Below are 7,311 nucleotides of genomic sequence, written 5' to 3' on the forward strand. Positions count from 1 at the left end.
CATGATGTGAGCTACAGATACAAGCCACATACATAATTTAAATTTCTCGAGTAGCCACATTTTTTAAGTAAAACACAGATGAAATTTTTTTATATTCTATTTTATGTATCATGAAATGTCCAAAATATTATTATGTCAATATGCAAGGAAGCTAAGCAAATTATTAATGAGATATTTCGTGAGTTGTTTTGTACCAAGTCTTCAAAATCTGGTAGGTATTTTTACACTCATGCATTTCAAGTGCTCAGTAGCCATATATGGCTGGTGGCTGCCATATTGGACAGCATGGATCTAGATTCTTCCGTCTCTATGGCCACCACCTGAGTCTAGGCTACTGTTATTCCTCACTCAGCTTCCAGCACCAGGCTCCCAACTGGTCTCCCAACTTCCCTCCCTGTTCACTTTGATCCATTTTGCACGCAGCAGCAATGATAACCTACTTAAAATAGAAAATGGACCTCATCACTTCCCTGATTAAGAATCCTTTCTTGGGGTGCCTGTGTAGCGCAGTCGTTAAACGTCTGCCTTCGGCTCAGGGCGTGATCCCAGAGTTCCGGGATCGAGTCCCACATCGGGCTCCTCCGCTGGGAGCCTGCTTCTTCCTCTGCCACTCCCCTGCTGTGTTCCCTCTCTCGCTGGCTGTCTCTCTGTCACATAAATAAATAAAATCTTTAAAAAAAAAAAAAAAAGAATCCTTTCTTGGGGCGCCTGGGTGGTACAGTCATTAAGCGTCTGCCTTCGGCTCAGGGCCTGATCCCAGTGTTCTGGAATCGAGCCCCACATCAGGCTTCTCCGCTGGGAGCCTGCTTCTTCCTCTCCCACTCCCCCTGCTTGTGTTCCCTCTCTCGCTGGCTGTATCTCTGTCCAATAAATAAATAAAATCTTTAAAAAAAAAAAAAAGAATCCTTTCTCTGGGTGCCTGGGTGGCACAGTAAGTTAAGCATCTGCCTTTGGCTCAGGTTGTGATCCCAGGGTGCTGGGATCGAGCCCCACTTCATTGTCGGCGGGGGGGGGGTCCCTGCTCAGTGGGGAGCCTACTTCTCCTCTCCCTCTGCCCCTCCCCCTACTTGTGCTCTCTCTCTTTCTCCCTCTCTCCCTTTCTAATATATAAGTACAATCTTAAAAAAAAAAATCCTTTCTCATCTTCTCACTGGACTCAGAATAAAATCAGAATCCTTACCAAGCACCACAGGACCCTGTGGTATCCCCACCTGCTGCCCTTTCCAGCCCCACTCCGACCACTCCCCTCTAGCTCACTGCAAACTAGCCACACTCAGTTCTTTTCAACTTAACAAACTCTTTCCCACCTCAGAACCTTTCCATATGCTCTTCCTCGCTCTTTTAATGACTGGGTCCTTCTCACCCTTCAGGTTTTGATTTGAAAGTTCTATTGCTCAGGTGAGCCTACCTTTACCAACCTAATAAAGGTTCCCTGCCCGCCCCCACCCGCCCCACCATTCCACTCCATTTCATAGCACTCCCCATAATGTGTAAATATTGGTTTTGTTTACTTTTTAAAATCTGCCTCTTCCACTGGACTATAAACACTAAGGAACCATCTATTACTTTTGTAATTTAAAAAAAAAGAAAAAAGGAAACTCTGGTGGACTGGAGAGGGGCTACTAGAGACCCACCCTGGGTCTCAGGGAAAGGGGCAGAGGGCTCTTCAGGTGTGATGGCTGGGCCATTCGAATGTCCCTCTGCCAATATTGTCCTAAAGGGGTAACTGTAAGAAAACTGAACGAGCAAGGTCACTTTGTAATGAGCGTCACTCGAATGAGGAGAATTCTTTTCTACCCCCTACCCCTGATTCTCAGGGAAAGCATCAGACAGATCCATTAGATGAATCCCCAGGGCTCTCAGTTGATGATGCAATTCCCAAAAATTCCACAAGGTGGCAGCCTAGAGAACACAACCGGGGACAACCAAGGTCAGGGGAAAGAAACTCAAGGCCACCAAGGTTAACTATTCTAAAAATTGCCAAGAGTACCAGGGAATCCACTGGAGATGGAGAGATGGCACTGCTGTGCCTCAGACTGTTGTCCTAGGATTTTAATTAGTCTCAAGGTCTTCATTAGATGCTAAGGCCTAGGAAAGCTGCATTACCAATTACCAACAGAAAGAATGGTACCACCGTGTTCTTGGCATCCTTACATAACTGATATTTCCATTTGTTTGGGTTCCCATCTCTTTGCAAAAGGAGTTCTTGGGGTGCCTAGCTGGCTCAGTCGGTAGAGCATGCAACTCTTGATCTCGGGGTTGTGAGTTTGAGCCCCACATTGGGTGTAGAGGTTATTTAAAAATCAAATTTTTTAAAAATAAAAAATAAATAAAGGGAATTCTCAAATTACACTAATGTTTAAGGATCGACGATAAACCCAACATCATCAAGCTCCTGACACCATCACACCAGGTACTTTCTTAAAAGGATAAGACAGTGAGGGGACGCCTGGGTGGCTCAGCCAGTTAAGTGTCTGCTTTCAGCTCCTGTCATACAATCCCCAGGGTCCTAGGATCTCATGATCCCAGGGTCCTAGGATTGAGCCCCGAGTCAGGCTCCCTGCTCAGTGGGGAGTCTGCTTCTCCCTCTCCTTCTTCCCCTCCCCCCATGCTCTCTTTGTCTCTCAAATAAATAAATAAAATCTTTTTTAAAAAAAGGAAAAGATAATGATTTCTTTAAGATTTATTTATTTATATAAGAGAGAGTGTGTGTGAGCAGGGGAAGGGGCAGAGGGAGAGAATATTCAAGCAGACTCCCACCAACGAGGGGCTCAATCCTATGAGCCATGAGATCAGGACCCAAGCCAAAACCAAGAGTCAGATGCCCAACCAATTGAGCCACCCAGGTGCCCCAAGACAGTGGTTTCTAATTCTGTTGGCTAAAGAAACTTCAGAGACAAGGGAAACATCTTTGAAAACAAAAACAGAAACAGAAAAACCATAGAAAGATGCTGAATCTGTCCCAAGAGAATTATTATAATGTGTCCACATTCTTCAGGCCCAGAGTCAATTAAATAACTTCTAATATTTCTTTTTGTAGTTGTTTTCATTTTTTTTTTTACTATCTACCTTCCCCACTAGACTACAAACTCTGTATTTTTACAGTATACATATAATTCTCTTATAATTTTTATCATAGTCCATAAGCTGCACGAGAAAGTACACACGTTCCTTGACAGGCACGCCGTGCCCACAGGTGGTGTTAGGTGTGGGCAGGTGTGGTGGGTGAGATTGTCCGCATCGATTCGTCACCACATATGCCCTTTGCCATGTGACTTTGCAGTCCTGCCCTTTGACCTGGGGCTCAACCACGGGGCTTGCTTCAGACGATGGGGTGGTATCGGACACAGCACAAACAAGGGTACATGCAGTGTGTTTCTGCACCTAGGTGCGCCCTCTTGTGTTTCTGCCATTGCTACAAAAAGAGCTTCCCCCAGACAGCTGCCCCCCACCTTCAAGCTGAGTCTCAGAATTAACTCAGATGGAAAGGATCTGAGCAAGGAGCTCAGCCTCTTGAGAGGTGGACCCACTCACCCCAGCCCCACTCAGCTCGCCCAGCCTCCAGCCGCCACGGCACAGAGCGCAGCCACCCATAATCTGCAGACCCTTAGGATTACATGATTGTTACTTTAAGCCACGGAGTCTGGGAGTGGCTTGTTACATAGCCTCACTCTGACAACAGCTAACCCATACGGGTGTTCTTGTGAGCTGGGTAGTGTGTCCAAGCCTGGGTGCTCTAGGGTCTGAGTTAATTATAGGGTCCTGACAGAAGCTTCACTCAAAAGTGAGTGAATAGGGCACCTGGGTGGCTGTGTTGGTTAAGTGTCTGCCTTCGGCTCAGGTCACAATCTTGGAGTCTCAGGATCGAGTCCCGTGTCAGGCTCCCTGCTCAGCAGGGTGTCTGCTTCTCCCTCAGGCCCGCCCCCCCTCTCATGGTCTCTCTTTCTCTCTCTCTCAAATAAATAAATAAAATCTTTTTTTAAAAAATCTCCAAACAAAACCCCAAACAAACAAAAAAAAACAAACAAAAGTGAATGAGTATCTACTGTGTAGGCCATGTGGAATCATGGCCAAGATTGCGGAGCACAGAGTCATCAATGAATCCTGGCTCTGAAACTTAGTACCTGGGTTATAGTGAGGCTGTACCTGGGCAGATTTCTTAACTATCCAAATTACTGCGTTCTCAATTATAAGAATAATAATTGTAATATGACTTACCTCTCACGGTGTTTTGAGAACTTAAAGAAAATTAAAAATAATAATAGAATAATAGAAATAATAGAATAATAGATATAATAGAAATAATAATAGAAATATTATATATAATAGATATAATAGATATAATAGATATAATATAATAGAAATAATAATAGACATAATAGAATAATAGAAAAGTGAATTTTAAAAATACATTAATAAAAAAAGAGAAAGGCTATGTAAAGTCTTTGACAGATACAGGAAGGATCCAATATTTGGAAACCCCTGTTATTATTGTTATTAGCAGCATGATGATGATTATTCCTCCTTCTTCTTGTGAAATCACCTTTGCTTCTACTTGCACACCCATCCCATTCTAGGACACGTGACAGAAAGTCTATAAAACTGTTTTCAGTGAGCAAAGGATATCAAGATTAATCAAACACATATTAAGATACATAATTCTGCATACTGTTGAAATAAAAATCCATCTTTATTAGAAAAGAAAAGATGGCCCCTTTTCGACAGCAGATTTCCCTGCTCTGTCTCCACACCCCGTGCCCTCAGCTTCCCTCTTCATATCCTCGGTACTTCTGCACAAACACACACCTTCCTGTTTTGAGCAGTAACACAATGGTAAGACGGTTTGGCCTTGGACAGGAGCCTTGCTGGCCTGCTGCTCGCTGCCACAAGTGGGCTGTAATTTCTGCCCTGGGTCCTGCACGTTGGCCCCGACTTACGTCTGCCCAACAGGTAGGGACAGCCGAGGTCGGTGTCGGATTCCCGATGGCCAGTGCCAGGCTGCCTTCCAACCTAAACAGGAATGACAGGGGCGCTGGCAAGGTGTAGGAACGTACGGTGGTACAAATAACACACTGCGGGAGTGGAGCATGGACCGAATCACGTGTGAAACCACTTCTGAGGCTGCCGTCATGCTGCGCTTCGTTCGGGAAAAGGGCTAAGCCTTCAACCGGGAGAGAAAAGCTCAGTTCTTCTGGGGAAAAGACACTGAAACCTGGGTTGTTTTTCTCTGTGGGATCTCAGTTGGGACCGTCAGCTTTGGAGAGCTGAAGAGACCCTCTGGCAGGGGTTCTCTAAACTTCAGCTGCATTAGAATCACCCGGAGGTTCAGGAGACATCTGTGAAAGCCTGGAAGATGAAGACAAAGGAAGCCAAACGGCCGTGTGAGGAGGGAAGGGGGACAACAGCATCCCATGCTATCCTCTGAGAGGCAAGAGAACGTGTCTGCGCCCATGAAACGTGAACAGGGTGCCGTTAAAAAAAAAAGGAATATTCCAAAATCAAATCAACGAAAGTTCTTAGAAATTAAATAATCAATTGGGGCGCCTGGGTGGCGCAGTTGTTAAGCGTCTGCCTTCGGCTCAGGGCGTGATCCCGGCGTTCTGGGATCGAGCCCCACGTCAGGCTCCTCTGCTATGAGCCTGCTTCTTCCTCTCCCACTCCCCCTGCTTGTGTTCCCTCTCTCGCTGGCTGTCTCTCTCTCTCTGTCAAATAAATAAATAAAATCTTAAAAAAAAAAAAAGAAATTAAATAATCAATAAAAAGACCCAAAGATAGAGCTATGGAAATATTTTAGGGAAAAAAAAAGCAAAATTGAGAGAGAGCAAATGAGAGAGAGAAAGGTTGGAGGGGAGAGGGTTAAAAAAAAAAAGCAAGAGAGAAAAAAATATTTTTAAAGAGAGGACGTTTCTCCAAGTGAGTTGGAAACTTAGGTCCACACAAAAACCCGCACACAGATGTCTGTGGTCGCTTCATTCATCATCGCCAAATCACGGAAGCAAACAAGTTGTTCATCGGCACACGAATAGATCGATAAACCGTGATGAACACTATTTCAGACACCGGAACAGTATTCAGCACTAAGAAGAAATGAGCTATTGGGGCGTCTGGGTGGCTCCGTCGGTTAAACATCCAACTCTTGGTTTAGGCTCAGGGTGTGATCTCGGGGTCCTGAGGTGGAGCCCCATGTTGGGCTCTGCGACCAGCGGGAGTCTGCTTGAGACTTTTCCCCCTCCCTCTCTCTCTGCCCCTCCTCCCCCCACTCATGGGCACTCTCTCTGTCTCTCTTTTTCAAACACAGACATAAAATCTTTTTTAAAAAAGTGTCTTCCTCAGACGTGGTAATTCCTATTAGTCTGCCCTTACACAGATAATTTCCCAGATGATTTTCACTTAGGAAAGAGAGACTATAATTGTTTAAAAAAAAACTTCCATAAGCCTTAAACTTTTCATATTCTTTACCTAAATGTGAGAATCTGCAGAGATAAACCTAAATAGGGGAATTTATATATCATAGCAAAATATTAGGGACAAAGAGCCAAAAACAGAGGTAAGTTCACAACAGTGAACTGTCTTCACAGAAAGGAATATTATGCAACTATTAAATACAAATTCATAAAAACGTGTAAAAGTTATTTTGTGAATGAAAAAAATAGCCGGACAGAGAATATATCTACCATGTAATCAAAATTACATATAAAAAAAAGTAAACCACAGTTTCCATAGAAATTAATGAAGAAAATGTGCCACGATGTGCAAACACAGGTTGTCTTGGAGGTGAGAGATGGATGATTCTTCTTCCTTTTTTCTTTTCTATATTTTCCAAATGTTCTATAATAGGAATTTTTTTAAAACCTTCAATTTTTATTTTTTTAAAGATATTCATTTATTTATTTGAAAGAGAGAGAGCGTGAGAGAGGGGGGAGGGAGAAACAGACTCCCCGCTGAGCAGAGAGCCGGACATGGGACTCGATCCCAAAACCCTGGGATCATGACCTGAGCCCAAGGCCAACAGTTAATCGACTGAGCTACCCAGGCACCCCAAAAAATCCTCAATTTTTAAAAGTGTATTCTTTGTTTTGTTTTCAAATCGAAACTAAATTAAGGGCTCTGCCTCAACTAGAATCCACAAATGTGTACGGCCAGGATCAATCTTCCCCAAGCCTCACGATGCCTTGCACTGGTCCCACCTCCACCACAGCTAGCCCCCAGTCTTCACTACCCAAATGGTTAAATACTTTAGCTGACTACTCAGAGTGCGTCCTGGGAACCTTCAACATCTGACACACGCGTGTGTTAGAAATGCAGACTCTC

This window comes from Ursus maritimus, unplaced genomic scaffold (assembly GCF_017311325.1).
Source record: "Ursus maritimus isolate PB19 unplaced genomic scaffold, ASM1731132v1 scaffold_24, whole genome shotgun sequence".
In the NCBI taxonomy this organism is placed as follows: Eukaryota; Metazoa; Chordata; class Mammalia; order Carnivora; family Ursidae; genus Ursus; species Ursus maritimus.